We start from the raw sequence: 21,932 nt of genomic DNA on the forward strand, positions 1-21,932 counted from the left end.
AAAAGCTCTGCCCGTTATAAAAGATAGAGAGAGAGAGAGAGAGAGAGAGAGAGAAAGAGAGAGAGAGAGAGAGAGAGAGAGAGAGAGAGCGTAAGGGAAGGGGTTGGAACGGTGTGAGGACAGAGGAAAAGGGAGTGGATTCGAAGTGTAGTCGCGACGAATCAACTGCGAAAACACTCGAGATCACTTAGAGGAATCTCAGTCCTATGTTCTCCCTCCTTTCATAGTTATGTATATCTCCTTCTCAGTTGGTATATGTAAAGGTGTAGGTATACATATATCCAACTTCCAAACAGTGCGACGACCGGCTTTACTTATTCTTCTTCGTTGATGGCCAACCAACCCTCGGTAAGAGAAATGTTTATGTAAAACAGTAGCCGATAACGCATCCCATTGGAATGGCGAGGACGGAGACAGGAGCAAAGAGAGACCCACCACTTGACGCGTCAAAAACGTCAGTTACATATCGGAGGGTGGAAAGGCGAGGGCTGAGACAGAGACAGAGACAGAGACATAGAAAGAGAGAGAAAGAGAGAGATACTCGTAGCGTTGTGTTTCGTAGGGTGAAATTGTCGGGCTTTGTGTGTTTCAGATAGAAAGAGGAAGAAAGAGATGGACAGGGATTATCGAGAGTATCCTTGTCTATCGAGCAAAAATCAGTTCCATTCTGTTCGTTCAGGATTTCTTTCAGAAAAATAACGACTGCTTTCCTTTTCTCTCTTTCTCTCTTTCTTTCTGTCTATCTTTCTCTCTCTCTCTCTCTCTCTCTCTCTCTCTCTCTCTCTGCGTTCTTTGTTCCTCTTGTTCTCTCTTCCATCGTAATCCTAAAACCTTTTTCGTCCCGCTCGTAAACTCACCGTCCGTGATTCAAGAAGGAAATCGCCGATATGTAGTTTTCCTTATCGCTGACCCAAAATCGCTTATCTCGTAGTTCGGTGCATTTCACCGAACAGCGCTTAAATAATATCCCATATTTCTTTGGGTTCCTTTATCGGTTTGAAAGTTCCAATTGATTTTAATCCATACAGATAGATAGCTAGAGATATTCGAAAATACGCTAACCCGTCGAATTTTATACGATCTCTTTCTCTCTTTCTTTCTGTAAAATATGTATCTACGTAAATATTATATACGTTGAAAGATCGTTGAGTTATTGAAAAGGGAATTAACGAGATAAGAAGAACAAGGGTTTTGTTTGATTTTTCTTTTTCATTTTTTCTCTCTTTCCTACAAGATAAAAGAGCATTAATGTTTTAGAAAGAAGACAGAGAAAGAGAGAGAGAAAGAGAGAGAGAGAGAGAGGGGGGACATCCGTTCTCTCGCATCGTAGCTCGCTCCGTGATCTCTTGGCTCGCTCTGCGGGGAGAGACTTAATTATCTAATTAATTAACCTCAATCAGAACGATGAGTAATTTCTCGCTCCGCTGGTGCCTTTGCCGTCGCGTTGCGTGCTTGCCTGCAAAAGAAAGAGAGAGAGAGAGAGAGAGAGAGAGAGAGAGTCTTTCTAGTCACACCGAACACGAGCCGAATTACGGATGAGTTCACTGCAAATCGATTATGTCCCGATGCTATTGCTTGCCGTAGAATTTCAGCTTCCCTCTCTTCCCCTCTTTCTCTCTTTCTATCTCTCTCATACACATTAAACTTCGTCTTCTATCCCAAGTTCATCCATCCTCCTCTTACTCACGTCGTATCCTTCGCGTTCTAGTAACAGGACTACACCACCGTTATCCTGTTTTCGGTGAGCAACCAATTTTCCATCTTGTCTCCGTCCACCCTACGTAGTACGTGCCTTCTATCCTCAGTCGGTTTCACGCCGATCGCACGATGTTGTACTTCGTTGACGATGTGACTCACAAAGACGTTGCCTTTGCTTTTGCTTCACTTTGCTTTGCTCTCATCATCTCGTCTACTCGTCTTCGTTCGTTCGTTCGTTCGTTTGTTACGATAAAGGAAGATAACTAACAAATCGAACCTTTCGCGTTCTCGATAAAACCAATAAGATGGAAACTTTTTTATTTGTATCTTCACATAAACATATACGCGATTATATTATTTACGATATCTATATTAGATTGGATGATGATAATTTTTTATTATTTATAATTCGAAAAAATGTATTAAATAAGGGACAGTTCAATTACTCGAATTATCTCGGAATTGTTAATAAGAAAAATATAATATTGATCTTACGTTCATTCAGATATAAAGTAATGAAAATTCTGACATAAATTATTGGTCATGATAATAAGAAGAAAAAAGAAAAAAGAAATAAACGAAGGAAAAAAGGATATAAAGCAGAACAGTTACGTACCTACATACGTGTTTAAGTTAGAAAATCACGATATAACTTTTGTCTTTTATCTCGAAGATATTTTATAAACGTCGAGAGACAGGTATATAAGCGACATAGGTATTATAATACGATATATGAAAGAACTCTTTACACGTGACACTTAACGAGAATCTCATAATCTTGATAGGAACGTCTATCTTTATCTCCCTTATTTACCACCCTTCGTCTTCTCTCTATCTCTCTTTCTTTCTCTTCCTCTCACGCTTCGGTTCTCGCTTCTCTCTCGATGCCCAGTAAAATCCCTTTGAAGCTCGCCCATTGACGCTCGTGGTTTAATATTCCGTCACGAATATTAATGCCCTTCCTCGCCCAACGACTCCTTGTAAATCAGCAAAGCTCCATGCTGATGCACTTTTCGCTGCGGTTTTCCTGCGCATCTTCTCTCTCTTTCTCTCTCTTTCTCTCTCTTTCTCTCTCTTTCTCTCTTACTCTCTTTCTCTATATATCCTCTCACCCTATCTCTCTGTCTTTGTTTCTCTTTGTCTCCTCGCAGTAAGCGAGGACAGTAGCGCTGATTGAGAATAATGCGAGGTACCAATTACTCGTTCGCATAAAGAGGAATTCATTAACGAGAGAAAAGCGTCAGCGAGGCATCTCTTAAGCAACCGTCAACCTATACTACCTGCACGCGCCTTTTGTACATAGAAATGCATTTCTCTGACGAGTACTTACTTCCTATATTGTCCCTTTTCGTTTCCCGTTACTGCAAGTGCATTGCACGACAAAAAAACCCGGGAGGAACCGTTTCGAAATGTGATCAACCTTTGGATCATCCCATGAGGATTAACGATACGATAGAAAGAAAAAGAGAGAGAAAGACGAAAGGATTTATTCCATTACTCTCCTGCTAATACTTACATCTCATTAAAAAGTTCGCAAAAGAAGAGTAAGAAAAAAAAAAAAAATAAAGAAAAAGAAAAACGAGGAAAAAGATTTTTTTGTTTAAAACTTTGTACGACGAGTAATTATTCGTTCCTTTTCTGTCTCTTTCAATTCTTTCTGTTTTAATTTTTTAATTTGTTGTTCGATCAGCTTCGAAGTAATTTTTCTTTCCTTTCTTTCTCTTTTTATATTTTTCTTTTTTATTTTTGAAACCTCCTTGAAATATAAAAATATTTTTGTTCGATTATATTCTTCAACTCAAATAGTTTATTTTTTGATATTATTGTAACAAAAGAAAAATATTTATTTTTGCTGTATAAAAATATATATTCTGTTAATTATAATATATTCCGATACGACGTTTTTTTCTTCTCTTTGATATAAACACATTGAAAGAAATTTTTCGATGATAACATTTCTTACTGATTTATTTTATCAATCAAACGAAGTGTCACGTACCAACGATGGCCTCTCACGACGCAAAGAATTTAATTTTACATTACATTGTTGTATCTTATTCGTTTCTCAAAAAATATATATCAAAAATAAGAGAAAGCTAGACAGATAGATAGATAAAGAAGAAGAAAAAGAGAGATAGAAAGCAAAAAAGCTTGGAGCAAAAGCTTTTTGATCTGCGAGGATATTTTCAACCCTCTATTTTTTCTTCTTTCTTTCTCTCCTTATTTTTTTCGTCGCGAGTAAATCAAATAATAGAATAAATTTCGTCGCTCCATCGTCGACGCTTATAAGCTGTTATGAGAGAATTCGCGTACATTCCTATGTTACTCCCACGGAGGAAATATAAAAAAAAAAAAAGAAAAAGAAGGAAGAGAAGAAAGGAAAGGAAAGGAAAGGAAAAGATAAAAAAAAGTAACAAAACAAGACGAAACAAAAAAAAAATTGAGAAGAAAAAAAAGAGAAAAGAAAGAGGAGCTCCTCTTTCGAGTCTCGATGTTCCGCCGAGCATGAAATAAGTGTACACACGAAATCCCCCGTGGCAAAGAGAGGGCCGTAAGACTTCTTCTTCGTGTTTCTTCGCGATGATAAAGCGAACGTGCTTTGCGAGCACACGAAGTACCTAGTACGTAGAATACAACGTGTACGTACATATACAAACGCGCGAACGCGCTCGCCCACACGCGCAAATATAAACTACCAAGCAACAATAAAGAAGAAACGCAAAGGGACGGAAAAGGAGATCGCACGGGAAACGCGAATCTTCTTTTCTTCTTCATCCGATCGAACTGCAAATATAAATCCCTCGTGCATGAGCCGTTATAAAACCATAAAGATATAATCGCGACTCGAAAAGGGCATACCTATGGATCTCAAAACTGACAAAACACGAACACTTTTTGTTTTTTTTTCCTTTATTATTTTATTTTCTTTTTCTCTCTTCTTCTTTTTTTTTTTCTTTCATCAAACGAGTCATTCTACGTGATAAAATCGATATTATCATTTTTGTGGTTAGACTATTACTTAGATCGTTTAAATCAACAACGATTTATTTTACATTTCTCTAAAATGATATTACTTCATTTTGAGAAACGATTTATTAACACTTATAAGAGAGTTTATTAATATTCGTAGAAAAATCGTCAGGATTTAAATCAAAGTAGAGAATAGAGCGATCTTCAAAGAAATGTATGAGAAATGAGAAAATGCGATGTGTAGAAGATCTAATCATTCTGTTTCTTCTACAATTAACAAATTTGTATTAATTATATATAACACCGATATATATATATATATACATATATATAAATTTGCTTTCTATTTTTCTAAATATAAATATACATATCTATTTATTCACTTATCGAGAAACGATTTAATATCATCCGCAGGACAATCTGAACGTGTAAAGAAATTCTAAGTACGTAATCGTTCGATCCTCTCTCTAAAAACAAAAAAAGGATAAAGAAGAAGGGCAAGCGACAGAACCCCTGAAAAGGAGATAGGGCTAAAGTAGATTTAAGAGAAGGACACTTGCCTCGGCTTGCTGTCACTCGGGCTGACAGAATTTCCGCACCTATCGAGCGTGACCGGAGAAGAGGTGAGGAGGAGGGTTTAGGGTGAGGTAGGGTGAGTTAGATCCGATACGTACCGTCGTGTTTTTGAATCGTTTCATACAATGTTGGTGTGCAAGTGTCATGGGACTCCTGTCAGTCGTGGATCAGCGAAGCGTAAGAAAAAGCATTGTACGGAAAGTATAACCAGGAATGGAATCGAGGGTGTTACACGAATTCTAGCTATAGGAGGGTGCTACCCATTCTGTATAGTTGCTTCCTTATTTCTACGAGCCTGGTGGCTCGGACCAGTTCTTATTCGACGTCCGTCGCTCGGTTAGCAACACGTCAAATCGAAAGAATATGCTTTGACTTGAAATTAATTTGAGTGGTTTCCACATCCGTGCACTTTGTCACGATTTCGACCCCACCTTACGATTTTCTTTTCTTTAATTAATTGTTTTTCTCCCTCTTCACTACAACCCCCGTTTCTATATTTTCACCATATGGGTTACTCCTTTCGTTTGGTTTATTCGTTTTATATTATTTTTCAAAATCGTACATCTTTGTTTTATTTTTAATTGAGTAATTATTTTTAATATAGTAATTATCGCATGATATGTTGAATATCTCTCTCTGATCGTGCTTTATTAGTTGAAAAATTTTATTTGTTAAACGTAATATTTGTTAAACGTGAGGTTCCATGGTGTAATGGTCAGCACTCTGGACTCTGAATCCAGCGATCCGAGTTCAAATCTCGGTGGAATCTATCCTTTTGCGGCCTCGAATTGTAAATAAAAAGAAGAAGAAGAAAATAAAATGATATAAAATAAAAAATAAAAAAGATCGCCAAAGAGTATCTTTTTTACAGAATTCAATAAACATCCCTTATCGGAGGGTTCCATGGTGTAATGGCTAGCACTCTGGACTCTGAATCCAGCGATCCGAGTTCAAATCTCGGTGGGACCTGTTTTTGTTTGTATTCATTTTTTATTTAATATAAAAAATGATAGATATAATAAATGAATTTAGAGTACAAATGTGTTTAACAATACAACAGGTTCCATGGTGTAATGGGTAAGCACTCTGGACTTTGAATCCAGTGATCCGAGTTCGAATCTCGGTGGAACCTTCTTTATTTTAAATAATTATTTTGAAAAGATAAGATAAACAAATAAATAAAAATTTCGATTTAGAGTATTTTTACTCATGTAGGTTCCATGGTGTAATGGTAAGCACTCTGGACTTTGAATCCAGCGATCCGAGTTCAAATCTCGGTGGAACCTAATAATATTCTTTTTATAAAATTTTTATTTTTTAAAATTGGGATAAAATAATCCAATGGGAAAATACGAGTTATAGTAGCGGCTAGAATCGAAGGTTCCATGGTGTAATGGTGAGCACTCTGGACTTTGAATCCAGCGATCCGAGTTCAAATCTCGGTGGAACCTAAATTTTTTTATTTCTTTCATATATTAAATCTAAAAATAAAGATTGTCTATAATATTGTCAAAAAAAGTTTATTGGTCACCGAAGGTTCCATGGTGTAATGGTTAGCACTCTGGACTTTGAATCCAGCGATCCGAGTTCAAATCTCGGTGGAACCTAAAACTTTCGGACATCAGCTTTTTTGCTCTTTCATTCAAACACGAAAAGAATGAATTTTAAACGAGAAAAGTTCGTTGCGTTTACTTCTTCTATCATCAGCAGAAATTCGTTTAGCTTTATATGCTGTAAAAGAAACTCCGCATAATTTTTAAACCAAGAAAACGAAGAAAATAAATTTTTCTATTCTTACTTTTACTTAAAGTCAAAAATTTCTAACTTACAGAGAAACTATTTATTCGTAAAAATCCTTTTTAACTTCTTCCATTACAGTAATGATATTATATTAAAAATTATTTAAACGATAAGATCTTTCAAATAAAATAAAAAAATGATAATAAAAAAAAAGTATCCTTCGAGCCGGATTCGAACCAGCGACCTATGGATGTCTCTTTATAATTCCAACTACAGTCCACCGCTCTACCAACTGAGCTATCGAAGGTATTGAAGGACATTTTTCAAATTATAATTATTAGATTACCTAATATGTCATACATTTTCATATTTATTTATCAATACATTTAAACGTTTCCAAGAAATTCTATTACTCTTACTATATTTTTCTTAACATTAATAACATTCTGTTATACGTGCTTCTCAATACAATAAGTTTTCAACCACTAACAAATATATAATGAAATATATTTAAATAAAAATATATTCTTACACGATCACGTCAAACTCGTTCGCATAATTTAAAAGAAAAAATTTTAACGAATTTAAAGGAAAAATAATTTCTCATCCAATTTGTTTTTTCTATTAATTCATATAACGCAATATTTCCCATGGATTAGGATGCATTATACTTAACTCTAATTTATAATTTTATCGATTCTTATCCACATTTAATACTCTTTTTAAATGATCTTAGATAAACTGAGTGGTACGTGTCGTATTACGTCAAAAAATCTTACATACCTAACGTAGCTCACCAATCACCATCAAAACGTCGTGGATGTTCTTGTTTCATAGCTTGATACAGTTTACATAAAACTATAAAGTTATGGTCGTAGTCGAAAAGAGCGAAGGATAGAAGGAACGTTAGATAAACCGATGGGGGTATGGGAGTTAGGATGGCCACTCGTAAACTCGATGGGATATTTTTACATGAAGTCATTAAAGTCGAGTTTTACTGCGAAACAAAGTACCTCTGCCTTACCCCTTCGTCCCTTCTTTTTCTTTTTTTTTTCATAGCCTCCATCTAACCACCCACCCTCCTTCCTCCACTCTCTCGTTCACCACCTCACTCTTCATCCCTTCTACGTCCTACGTCCCTTCGCTTAATTACTCCTCATTGCCGAATTAAGGAGTTAGATCGCACTACGGTTTAATGAGAGACGAATGTTTAACGAGGGACACAGCCGCAACGCTTGCAAAATCTCAAGACAGTTTTCAGGGTGTTAAGAAATTCAACGAGATCGTCGATCCAAGACGAAGTATTAAAGGCAATGTGATATTTTTAAGATGTCTCGAGCACAGAGGCGATGGTCGGCCTTTTACTTTTTCAACATATTTCGTTTCATTCGAATTCCGACTATTTCGAAATAAATCTTTCCTGTTTCTTTCTTTTTCTTTCTTTTTTTGCGTCTACATTTCATAATTTATTACTTAACTTATATAATTTAGAGTCATACGTATGACATATGAATTAGAAGAATATATATTATTATTATTTATTATTATTATCATCATCATTATTATTCGTATAATATCTCACGTCTTGTAGTTTTAAGAAGGTCTGACGAATTTCGATCAAGTCACATACCATTTTATTTCTACTGTAGTATTTTTTTGATTATTGCAGCTGTTTTTAAAATGACCTCTTTCTTCGATGTTTTGTACGTACTGCGTGTATGTAGTCATATTTTTTTTTTTTAAGACACTTTGTGAAATTTTTCCTTGTACCATTTTTATCATCATCATAATCATCATCATCATCATCATCATCATCATTATTATTATCATTGCTATTACCATTTAATTCTATGATCTTATTTATTAGTTCAAATTCTTCTACTAAACTACGATCGACTCAAATTAACATGGTTCGCTGATCCACTTTCTCCCCTCTATTCTTCACATTACGGAATGTACACATTTATTGCAGCGTTTTTTCTCTTGATTCCTCGCATGCTTACGATGCCGAGAAAGATAAAACATGCGTGTGTTTACATTTAACATCTTGATTAATGAAGTCAAGCATGGCAAACTTGCGCATTTCACTTTTCAACATCGTGTATAACTTACACGTACAACTTCTTCAATCATATAAGATCAATATCTTCAATTACGTTTACATATATAAACGAATCTTTTTCTTTGCTCGTAAAAACGTGACCATTAAAAAGTCGCCTCGTTCTTCGTATTAGAAATAAAAAATAAATAAATAAATAAATAAAAAAGTAACGAAAAATATTACAAGTTAAAGAGACAAAGAAGGGAGTAGCTGCGTAACGCGATATATAAAGCAAGGTGATGCAAGGACAAACAATTTTTAAGGGGCAGTTAAGTCGCGACATTGTATACGATGTAAGAGTGAAATACACCATTCATGGTAATCATTTCGATACCGGAAGATAGGCCATTTCCTGGCCTACAAAAACGACGACGTAGCGTCTCGAACGATTTCCCTTTCTTTCGTTCCTTTTTCTTTTTACGAAGGATCACCACCGAGGCTCCTTAGAATCCTTTTTACTATGGCGCTATACGCAAGTAAGTACTTTTGTCGAGGAATAATAATAAAAAAAGAGGGAGGAAAGAAAGAAAAAGGAGAAAAGAAAAAATTCTGCGCGTCTTATTTAAACGTCGTCGGCCATCGACAGAGGCACCTTTAAAAAGGAGAAACCCTAATAACGGCACTTTTACGATATAAGTTTTCGTAAAGAGTGGTGGTGGAGAAGGTGATGGTGGTGGTGGTGGTGGTAAAGAGGAGGTGGCGTTAGTGGTACCAAGCTATGAACGAACGACCCCGTAGGACGTAATAAAATGCATTATAATTGGCGTGACGCACGTAAATCTCGAATATCAGACTTTTACGAGTACGTTGGCAAATTGGCCGAAGGCAGCCATACCTTCCGTAATTCTACCTTAAGATATGGAAAAGATTTTAGATAGGAGGGGAAGTTGTCACGTGGTATATGCTATTGATATTGAAGATTAAGAAGAAAAAGTTCGATGGGTTGGGTCCATAACGAACGATCGTTTCGTTCATAGACGATATTCCTATAAAACGTTTTATCGTAATATTGAGTGGGTAACGTAGTAATACCAAACGATTTTCAACGGATCGATGATGTAGCTCTTTGGAATGATATTATACATATATCCTACTTAAACTCTCTGATACTTTTACACGCGGTGGATGATACGATACGAAGTACTACGAATAAATGGAATAGTCGAGAGACAGAAAGAAAGAGAGAAAAAGAGAGAGAGAGAGAGAGAGAGAGAGAGAGAGAGAGAGAGAGAGAGACAGTTACTTATTTTATGTTTGGATTTGAGGAAATACTACGGCTATAAACTATGAGGATTCGAGTTATAACTACGAACCGGTATCGCATTTTATTTAATTGCGAGGCGCGAATAAGAAAATGGAGAGGGTGAGGAAGAGAGAAAGAGACAGAGAGGGGACGACTACGACGACGACGACAACGACTAGCACGCATAATATTATTTATTGCCAAAGTGCGTAGTTAAAGTTGTTTAATGTCTCGAAAGCGAATTCGTTCGCAAAATTAAACGCGATAAAATGTTTGTTATCCAATCGAGGGCTGTCTCTTAATGCTTTCTTCTCCTCTCTTTCTCTCTTTCTCTCTCTCTCTCTCTTTGTCTATCTATTTCTTACTTCCCTCAAATTCTACAGAAAGCTACTCTGTTCGCGCATTATCTCTCTCGCATAAGCTTCGAAGACAGACGAGAAGGATAGGTTTACGGCAATGAGGAGTAGGTATTCGTTCGAGATAATTGTAGGAAGCGAGCTTTCACGGGAAATTCGGGAAAGACATACATAGTTAGGTACTATATTCGCCAAAGTAAAAGCTCGACGTTGCCGATCGGCTAAGCTCCGCCGCGGGAGTTTAAAGGCCGATAAATTCCGTTAGCTCGAGGTATAAATCTGTTTAATTTAACGCTACGTTATTTTTACGGTTACCGTTACTTGCCGGTAAGAGATGAACGCATTCGTTGTTTAGTATTCCCTACGAACGATCGAACGTATACGTATAAACATTACATAAAAGAGATACGTACGTATGTATATATGTATATTGGAAGTGTCTCGAAAATATTTTTATGATGGTATATCAACTTGCTAATAATACTTTTGTAAAAATGAAGAAAATATTCTTGTCGACAGGACGACTCTCGAAGGATGCATCTTTCTTTTTCCTTTTTTTTCTATACACTATCATCGAAAAAGAGTGAAAGGGAGAGAGAGAGAGAGAGAGAGAGAGAGAGAGAGAGAGAGAGAGAGAGAGAGAGAGAGAGAGAGATAGAAGATGGCTCACGCGACTCTAGATTACACGTTTCGTCATTACCAAGGGTATTTTATCGTTCGTCTGAGTTATGGGGTTCCGCTCGTTAACCGGAAAGTTCCAGAGGATCGTCTCTCTCTCTCTCAAATTTAAATTGAGAAAGTATTTTACGAGCGCGCGAGAGTTTCACGGTAGCGTTGTCACATCTTGATGAACTTCCGGTAACGATCGTAGGAAAATGTTCTTCTTGGCTTAGGTCGACGTCGTCTACCTACCATCGTCGTCTGTCTTCGTCTATTAGACGTTACTTCTCACCGATAGTCGTCGTTTCGTCGAAATCCATGAAATTAGAACTCGGAACGATTAATGAACGACTTTAGCTAAATTAACTATTGTATATATACCATTCAATAATTTCATTTTCCTTTATTGTTTACGATTATCGTCGATTAATCTTGACATTCCATATGGTTCCACACACACACACATATATATGTATATGTATATTCTCATATATATTTCTTTTCTTTTTTGATTGCCATCTCACTCATTAAGTTTTATTACACTAATATAAGTTTTCTCGACAATAATATTCGAACGAAATATCCGCCAGTATTATCTATCATCATGGATCATTGTATCGATAATTATGAACGATAGATCAGAGAACGTAGTAGTTTGTCAGAGGTGCGATAAACGAGACACGAGACGGCATAAATGTTCGCTATTAAAACCACGTACCTCTTCCTATATTCTAGAGAGTGAGGTAACGGAAATAACAAAAAAAGAAAAGGAAAAAATAGAAAAAAGGGGAAAAAATAGAGAAAAAAAAGTGCAAATAGATAACTGCAAAAAGGAGAGAATAGACAATAGGAGGCACGAGAGAGTGGTATTCGCATCTAAAATGGATGAGCTCAACAGCAAAAGCATTTATCTTCGAGCTTTGCATGCTTTTCCCTATCGCTTTTGTTCCATCTGGCTCGTTAGACTTCTCTCTTTTTCTTTTTTCTTTTTTTCTTCTTCTTCGTCCTCTTTCTCCTTCTCTTTCTCTTTCTCTTACTATTTCTTTTTCGTACGTTCGTCCATTTGTGCGTTTTCACGAGAGGGCATCATCCGATATTCAGCGACACGAACAAAACTAAGAAAAAAATCAAACTAGAAAAATTATCAGAGAGAAAAGAGGAAAGGAGGAACGAAAAATATGTGAAAGATTTACGTACTTACGTACTTACGTATTTACATACTTACGTATTTACACCTGACGGTTCGTTCGTACCTTCCGTCGTCTCGACGGAATCGTAAAGGTTCTCTTTATGTACCTCATCGTCGTCGTAGTCGTCGTTGTTGTCGTTGTCATCGTTGCTCCTACGAAACGGCCAAAGGATAAACCTGGTTGGAAGCATTTGCCAGGCACAGATTACGATAAACTCTCGAGAATATAGCCACTACATCCTTTACCACGTTCCTTTCTCTCTCCTTCTTTCTCTTTCTAACACATATACACACATATGCATATATACTCTTTCTCTATCTTGCTTCCTCTCTTTCAAATCGATTTTCCAAAGTACACCTACAGAGTCGACGTTCATGCGCCCAGAGACGACTGAGTGTCATGCAAATGAGATCATGTGAATCTGTCGAGAAAGGAAGATACTTACGATCTTACATCTTGTAATTAGAATTCGCTGACGAGAAAGAGTATTATCAACTTTTAAATTATTCGTCTGCGTTACGATAAGTTTCTTATTCGACATTATTTTCGTTATCATCGTCAAATCAATTTTTATCATTATAAACGAACGATTATCGATAATGATAATATCAACAGTGTTATATTTATTAGAACGTTACGTTAATAATAATTTATATAGTATAATTAATTGTTATGGTTTATTGTTATAATCATTATCGATGATAATATTAATATTTATCAAGACATTCGATTTGTTTGCATGTAGGAGGTAGATCGTTAATAAATGACGATAATCTTTCGTGAATAAATAAACGAGAATGATATTGGTATAATTATATCGATAATACATTTTAAAAACAACCGATCTTATCCTATCTTGTAAAAGATTTCTATCTCTCTTTCTCTCTTTCTCTCACTTTCTTTCATATTCGCGTTGTCTCACTGATGAGTTTCTGTTTCTTTTCTTTTTTTTTCTTCCCAATCACCGGTAGTATCGCGCGTCACGCCATAATTTTGTGTTAAAACGCAAAGAGAGAGCGAACGCGACCAGGTGCAACAGCGGGTAGTAAAAGTCAATGCGTCGTGCGACCGATCGAAGATAAGTGTTTGACGAACGAAGCCATTGCGTTTCGTGAAAGTGCTTTCGACGATGGAGATAGATCGTGGAAATAGATCTCTCCTAAATTGTCTCTTATTATAGATATGTACATACGTTGTTAGTATACATGTATTATGAAATATAAATGCGTATAATATGTGCATACATATGTATATATATATACATATGTATATATATATGTGTGTACATATATAGAGAATGAGATCGTGTTGTCACGATTCGAAACGTTATTTGGAATTTCGCAATTAGAGATTAGCCTATACCGCGATCAGTCTGCACGCAGACACATGGCTTACGTAACATTAACTTATCTAATCGACAATGACTACTTCTATCGTATTATCGTAAATTATTAAATAAATTAATTCGACTTTCTATCGAGAATAATGGGTATGCTATTTATTTTGTAAGCTTCAGTATTTCTATTAATATCTTGTTGGTCAGTACTTATAATAAAATTTAAATGATGCAAACCTGGCACATCATTATTTATATCGGTCAAAATATTTATATATAAGGAGGATTTAATTTACAATATACTTGTCGTAGATTAGTTAAAATACTGATTAAGATACTGAAATAAATAAAAATGGAAATGTATCTTTAAATCCATCGTTGCTCAAGACAAACTATTTCGACACGAGCGTAGTGGTCATTACCATTTATTTAATTAAAAAAATATATATAAATTATTTACTACTCAGAGATTGTTACGATTATTTATTAACGTTCATCGTTCGATTTTCTAACGAAAAAGAAGAAAAAAAATATGTCAGAAGGTCCCACCGAGATTTGAACTCGGATCGCTGGATTCAAAGTCCAGAGTGCTAACCATTACACCATGGGACCTCGATGATATACCTTTTCAAGATTATCTACATTAATAGGAGATTATCGATTTTATTATTCAATTATATGTTTTATTATTATTTTTCAATTATATATTATTATTAATCATAAAATCAAAATTATGTTTATCCTCGATTAATCTTAAAATTTCTTACGTTCTTCTTAAATCGTTTAATAAATCTAGAAAGAAAATATTATTTATTTACTTAAACGTCAATTTTCAATCATCATTAGAGAAAGAGAGGGAAGGGAGAGAGAGAGGGAGAGAGAGAGAGAGAAACAATTTATTAAAAGACCATAGAATATCAACAAAGCGTTACGTATATAATAGACGACAACACGTCTAAGTACTCGTTCGGTGTCCCACCTCTAAAGACGGCTATTTGTGAGAAGTTCAGTGATGCGTGTTAGACACTCCTTTCGACCCTCGATAGAAAAAGAAAAAGACAAGCCCTCGAACAATTTCGCGAGCGTCGTCCCGAAATCGGAAGAAGAAAAAGGAGTGGGAAGGAATGGAGAGGGGTGCGAGCGGTATAAATTCATGCCGCCCCTTCTAAATAGGGACATAGATTTCGAAAGGATCGACAGGGCAAAAGAGAAAGAGTTCCTACACGTTCGGTTTAGGAACCCTTCCCTTCATTTCATTCACTATGTAACTTTCTCTATCTTTCTCTTATTACTCAAGCGAGAACCGTGTCAACCCTTAATTGAACGGAAGCCGGCAATAAATATTATGTTACTATTTTTTTTTCCTCTCGTCAATGTGGGACCCGATTTTATAATGGCCACCATGGAGAAACTCTTACGGAAGCGGATGTGCAATCGGTGTGACATGTGCTCTTTCGGTCTCGCTACGAATTTATTTTCTATATCGTTTTACAACCGGATCATTGTATTATATACCGTTACGTTTAAGATAGAAAGAAAAAGAAAAAGAGGGAGAAAGAGAGAAAGAGAGAGAGGATATCACGAACGATTAAGCCAAACGCGATGGGGAGAAAAATTAATATCGAGTACCACCCTGGGACTCGAAAGCTTAATCGTCACCCTCCCCACGTTACTTCGTATACCGGATCTATCGTTTCAAAATCGTTGTAATTGAGGCGAGCTAATAGCTCGTTCGACCGTAAAAAAAAAGTATCAAAAATATATTCCCAATACGCGAGATTTTCGTCACGTATCGAGTAATTATTTTAATCGCTTGTTATCGTTATTCGTTATATATATATAAAAAAAAAAAAAGGAAATAAAAATGAAACGACGATACAAATTAATTATTAGATTGGTGCGAAAATAATTGCGGCTTTTATCATTTACAAAGGACAATTATTTTCGCACAGAAGCAATGAATTATATTCTCGATTTAAAAGAATAATAATTATATCCATAATGCTTTCTTATTTTCCCTTATCGTTTAAGATTATCGAAACGAGATCGATGTCTTGAGCCGTGACTTCCGGTCTCTCTCTCTCTCTCTCTCTCTCTCTCTCTTTCTCTGTCTCTGTCTCTGTCTCTGTCTTTCTTTCTCTCTCTTTCTCTCTCTTCGATAATTAGAAACGGGCCTCTTCTCCTATAATAACAATAATGGCGCGTGCTACAGCAGTACGGCCCCGGGGGCAGCTCGTTTGACATCAAAGTGACGCCCCCTGCTGTCGGTATGCATCGGGGTACGACTAATGAGATTCACTTTACAGTTTACCCCTCTCGCGAAACGCCGACGACTCTACAACACCACCATCACCATCACCATCACCATCACCACCACTAACACTGACGTCGTTCACCACCTTTCGATCATTTTGATCATTTCAACGATAGGCGAACCTTGCGATGCTTCGCGCGCCCTTCCTTTCAATCTCTCTCTCTCTCTCTCTCTTTCTCTTTTCTGCCTTTTGATATGCCGCAGTACGTATGTACTGTCGTCCTTTGTCGCAATACCGACCCTTTTCCCTTTGAATATGTTTTATAAATTCGTTGAATTTAAAAATCCCTACCTTCGTCCGACCCTTTCTCTTCTTCTCTTCTCTTTTTTTTTTCTCTCTTTTTCTTTTCTTTACACACCCACTCGGAGCGATCGTTGCTCCTTTCCGATTAATTACAAATGAAAAGAAAAGAAAAAGGAGACCACCCGCCTCGTCCCATACCCATTATGGTATATACCTATATGGTATATCTATTTAAACGAACGCGATACTCTATCATCTTATAATTCTTTATTAATTTTCTTTTATATTTAGGATCGTAGGAAAGAAAGGAAAAAAGAAGAAACAAAAAGAGAAAGACATAGAGAGGGAAAAAAAAGCAGGAGAAAAGATAGAAGAGAAAATTGCGAATATAGTAGTTGCGAAACGAAACGAGACGTACGTACGTACGTACGTACGTACGTATTGTACGTTTTAATAAACGGGACCGAACTCTTTGACACCTTGAAATTACTCTTTCGAAAATGACCCTTGTAGAACGGCGAACAATAGGTACCTAGATGGTTAATAAAGGCTTCGGTTGGATTAAAGATTGATATCACATAAACCAGGGGAGGCATGAATTATCTATCGAGCCATACCTATTGCCCACGACCATATTCGTTGGCATACGTCTCTCTTCGTATTTTCCTCGTCCTCTTAATTGGATCGATTCAACCTCTCTTTTCCTCTCTCTCTCTCTCTCTCTCTCTCTCTCTCTCTCTCTCTCTCTGTCTGTCTGTCTGTCTCTTTTCTTCTCTTTGTCTGTCCGTCTCTCTCTCTCTCTCTCTCTCTCTCTCTCTCTCTCTCTCTCTCTCTCTCTCTCTCTCTCTCTCTCTTTCTCTTATTCTCCCTTCGAGCAATTTCAACCTATACCACACTCTACATTTATAATCTCTAATTTACCTTGTAAGGCCTAATGATCTCTAATGTATGCACGTTGCTCGTGTCTTGTCGACGAGTAGTTTGCACGACCCTCGGTATGGTCGTGCCTTCGTGCGATATACACTTTGTCAGAGAAAAGCAGTAAACCAAGAAGATAGTCCATCGAAGTTAAATAGGAAATTATAAATTATAGAGAAGATAGTGTATCACTGGTGGATGTAATATTTCCCAAGACTATATATCATTAATATCGTTAATAAATTTGATGATATCGATTCATTCTCCTATCATTTTCTTTGATGGTCTTTAATAATTAATATAATAGTAACAATGTTAATGAAACATTGACAATTATATTATTAGAAAATTTAACGTATTAATGAAAATAATATATCGGGATTAGCTTTTATTTTTTCGTACATGCGTATCATTGCGCACATGCACAAGCGTATGCGCGAATATACACGTAAACATTTTAAACGTTAATTCTTATCGTCGTGTTCATTTATTAGGCATGCATTTAGGTCAGCGATCGCGATGCAACGTGGAATCGCGTTTATGTGCAAACGCATTAAGTAACCCCTATGCCGCCACGTGGCTGACTCGCGCTTACCGAACGTTGAGTTTTAAAACGTACGCAAGGAAAAGGGTCGAGGGACGTCGTGCCGTCAAGAAGACGAGTCGGAAGAGGAAAAAGAAATAGGAGAAGGGAGGGAAGGGAGATGGGGACACTAGTCACTTCAAAAGTTTGTATGTAAGTGTGTATGTGTAACGTTGATGTATGAAAGGTTCAACCAACCGACACGAATTAACATTGGAAAATAAAAGAGCTTGTGTGCATGTGTGTGTATGTGCTCAAATACATGCTCGTCACGCCTGTTGGTAAAATGGCCCGTGACTAACGTAACTACTTTCAGCAGCTACTCGATTTATAAGAAAAAATCTAATAATCGTTTGTTTCGATAGGAAGTCTTTTGGATCGATCAAATTATTGGTATATCTTATTGATTCATTTTTTAATTAAATTTTTCTATTACTAATTTTGTTAACTTACTAAAACGTTAAAATAATTAAAATATAAAGAAAGAATATATATATATATATATATATATATATATATATATTAAACAAACATATCGATTTAGGTATTTACAACAATAAGATCAAGGGCACGTTTTATTCTTTTATTCTGAATACCAGAGTAAACAAAAGCTCGTTCTTGGTACGTGAACTTGGCACGATCTTGTTAGTATTCCATTGGAATATTTTTGCGCAGGTCAGTTCTGAGACGAACTCATCAACGAGAAAGTATATAAGAAAGAGAGAAAACGGGACAGAGAACAGACAGAGAGAGAGAGAGAGAGAGAGAGAGAGAGAGAGAGAGAGAGAGAGAGAGAGAGAGATAGAGAGAGCGCGAGAGAGAAAGACAAAGATAGAGAACACCGTTCGTAAAAACATTCAACGAGAATGAACGGGGGTCGATAAATTTTCTCGCACTCGAAGTAAAGTCGAATAAGAACGATTCTCAAGCGGAAGTTCCGGCTGGGTGCGAGCATTCTCAATACACGTGCGCGTTCGACCGGATTTTACGTGCATGCGTGCGTGCCTGCACGAGTGAGTGAGTGAGTGAGTGAGTGAGTGAGTGAGTAAGTGAGTGCGTGCCTGCGTGCGTGCGTTTACGCGTGCGACTTGCCGTACACGTGCTCCAAAGAGGTCGGACTTTTATATCTTAAAATCTGCATCGGTTCTTCTTCCCCTTTTCACTATCTCTCTCTCTCTCTCTCTCTTTCTTTCTCTCTTTTTTACTATTATTACACACTCTGTGTTCGTCTCTCTCTTTCTTTTACTCTCTTTCTTTATTATTACTACGTACTCTTCGTTCATCTCTCTCTCTCTCTCTCTCTCTTTCTCTGTTTTTCTTTCGTCGTTGTGGTCGTTCTCGTCGTTGCATCGGCTAAAGTTGAAGGAGCAGATGCCACGATGCGGGCGTTATCTGCCGATGGCATCTACATGGTCACGCCCATTTTAGATCATTACTCTAGTTGGCGGTTATCATTTCACTTTTGCTGCCTCTCAGGCCCCGGATAATGGACGAGCGTGGAAGGAACATTGTCAGGAAGGGAGAGTTCCGACCCTCTTCTCGTTTCTTCGTTTTTCTCATTCTCTCTCTTTCTCTCTCTCTCTCTCTCTCTCTCTCTCTCTCTCTCTCTTTCTGTTTCTTTCTCTTTATCTTCATTTCTCTCTCTTATCCATTCTCACACGTTCAGTATGTACCACCCGCCGTGCAATTGTGTCAACTTTAATGCTTTTTCGCTCTTACAGTGAACTACATCGAAAGATGAAGAGAAAGATAAAGGAGAGAAAGAGAAGGAGAGAGAAAGAAAATCTCACCCTTTCCAGCTTCAATTTTACTCCTTCACAGTTCGTCGATCTTCAAGATCGAATCGAAGCAGACGTTCGCCAAAGTTTTGGCACTCCAACTGTGTGATCTAAAATGAAACGTTTCGCACGGGCAAACCTGTAAAGAGTACTTTTGCTAAACGATCCTTTAAAATCTTGAAGAACACGTCCGAGTGTTAGTCACAAGATTCAGGGAGATTATTTTCTTTTCTTTTCTTTGTTCTCCTTTTTTTAGAGAGAGAGAGAGAGAGAGTCAAGATAAAAATATCTTAAAGTGAATACCTACTTCTTTACTATTTCAACGTTTCACGAATTTCATGTACTATACATACGAGCTATCTAATCGAATACTATCGTTTACGTTATAGGTAAGTAGTCTACCCTTTTCAAGAAGGTTCAAGTTCGCCACGGTGGTCATTCTAGTTGTCGTCCTCTTCGTCGTCGTCGTCGTGCGTGATAAATCGTTGGATCGGCCAGGGTAGATTCTTGTAATTTTAGATTACACTTCGTTGCCCGTTGTGGCGAGCTACGGTTAACGCATGGCCGAAGCATCGAACCCCCTTTCGGCCATCACGGAGTATCTTGTCCAGAAGGGTTAGATTAGATACGTCGTTCACTTCGGGCCGTATATCTGTTCGACCCTGTCTTTCCATCGCTATGCTCTCGGCCAAGTTCGTGAGAGCGGGTGAACACACACACAAACATACATTCACACTCACATATTAACCATCTGTATTCTATCGGAAGCTATACGCGTGCATCTATCGACCATGCGTGTTGGTATACCTACATATACGAGAATGTGAGAATGTATGGGTGAGAGATAGAGAGAGAGAGACAGAAACAGAGAGAGAGAGAGAGAGAGAGAGAGAGAGAGAGAGAGAGAGAGAGAGATGGAGAGAATACGCTCCGGTGAGTTACGGGGCTGCGGACAGAGTGATGCATTGCCGTGGAACCGAGAAGGACCAGATATCCCGCGGGAATCGAACGAGGAACCCTTACACCTCACACCATTACGTTCCCGTGACAGAAACTGCCTGAATTATTGGAATATCGACGCCAGCGGGCATTAAATGCTTCAATTAGGATTATTATCGTAATTTATTCGAATTATAACGTTTATTGATGTTACTTCGTTAAACGATTTACTACTTTCTAATAATTGATTTATGTCAAAATATATATATATATATGTGTGTGTGTATGTGTGTGAGTGTTACGTCTTTCCTATCTCGAAAAATTGGAAAATCTCATGTTTGATTAATGTAAATATATATTTTACAGACATATTTCATATGAAGAGGAACATCATACGGAACAAGATCTTTCCTGTGCAAAACAACAGATAAGGGATATTTCAAAGGCAAAAACATTTCTTCGAATGGAATTATATCCTGATCTTCTCATACCTTGACCGGAATGCAGCCACAACAATCAACAATATCCACTAAAAAGATATTTAATATTGTAATACGCTATAAATTATATTACATATTTGTAAATAGTTAATGAGGAAAATATTATATCGATAGTTATAGGCTATTAGGAAGCATGATGTAAACAAGCAACGAACTTGGTGTGTAATAAATAATTGTAACTTAGAAAGATTAATTGTTTAAAATAAAATATAAGAAATCGGAATTTGTTAAAAGCAGAAATATACCGTATTACATTGCATAATATTATCGCATAATTTCAACAATAAAAAAAAAATAATAATAAGTGTACAATGATATGTATGAATCTAATATGTATTACAAACAAAAAAGGAAAATAAACAAAATCAATTTGAAATGAAATCAAGTGTATTCAATTAAAATCCTACAAACACCCAAACGATAAGACCTCCTTTCAAAAACAATGACCAAAAGAAAAAATCTTCCCAAATTCGATATTCTAAATATGATGCCCATAAGTGCAGCACATAAAATCATGCAAACATCAGATGAAACATATACAACAGTAGGAAATATAAAAGTGTAAAAAAAGCAAAAATACGAATGACAGGTAAGGTAATAGTCCATTATGAGAAAATATAAACTATTCGTATCGCGGAAACTTCCTCGGGAAATCAGAATTTGTATCCGGGTCATAGGAAGTGTGAGGAAGTGGCACGTTCAACCCTGCAAATACCAGGAAGCGTAAACGCACTTTCTGAGTAAATACAAAGGATAGGTTCCGCGGAATTTTTCGCCGCAAATCAG

The 21,932-nt window shown here is 36.8% G+C and overlaps 8 non-coding genes across 8 annotated transcripts; 6 read left to right on the forward strand and 2 right to left on the reverse strand.

Moving 5' to 3' along the window:
• Positions 1–5,941: 5,941 nt before the first annotated feature.
• Positions 5,942–6,013, forward strand: Trnaq-cug. Its single transcript has one exon. It is a non-coding gene; the product is annotated as a tRNA-Gln (tRNA).
• A 128-nt stretch (positions 6,014–6,141) lies between these two features.
• On the forward strand, positions 6,142–6,213 carry Trnaq-cug. Its single transcript has one exon. It is a non-coding gene; the product is annotated as a tRNA-Gln (tRNA).
• A 90-nt stretch (positions 6,214–6,303) lies between these two features.
• Trnaq-uug lies at positions 6,304–6,376 on the forward strand. The gene has a single exon. It is a non-coding gene; the product is annotated as a tRNA-Gln (tRNA).
• Positions 6,377–6,458: 82 nt separating this feature from the next.
• On the forward strand, positions 6,459–6,530 carry Trnaq-uug. The gene has a single exon. It is a non-coding gene; the product is annotated as a tRNA-Gln (tRNA).
• Positions 6,531–6,623: 93 nt separating this feature from the next.
• Positions 6,624–6,695, forward strand: Trnaq-uug. The gene has a single exon. It is a non-coding gene; the product is annotated as a tRNA-Gln (tRNA).
• An 84-nt stretch (positions 6,696–6,779) lies between these two features.
• Positions 6,780–6,851, forward strand: Trnaq-uug. Its single transcript has one exon. It is a non-coding gene; the product is annotated as a tRNA-Gln (tRNA).
• A 349-nt stretch (positions 6,852–7,200) lies between these two features.
• Trnay-gua lies at positions 7,201–7,291 on the reverse strand. The gene is given in 2 exon segments: positions 7,201–7,236; positions 7,255–7,291. It is a non-coding gene; the product is annotated as a tRNA-Tyr (tRNA).
• A 7,119-nt stretch (positions 7,292–14,410) lies between these two features.
• Trnaq-uug lies at positions 14,411–14,482 on the reverse strand. The gene has a single exon. It is a non-coding gene; the product is annotated as a tRNA-Gln (tRNA).
• Positions 14,483–21,932: the final 7,450 nt, after the last annotated feature.

The sequence above is a fragment of the Vespula pensylvanica genome, chromosome 10, assembly GCF_014466175.1.
Source record: "Vespula pensylvanica isolate Volc-1 chromosome 10, ASM1446617v1, whole genome shotgun sequence".
NCBI classification, from domain to species: Eukaryota; Metazoa; Arthropoda; class Insecta; order Hymenoptera; family Vespidae; genus Vespula; species Vespula pensylvanica.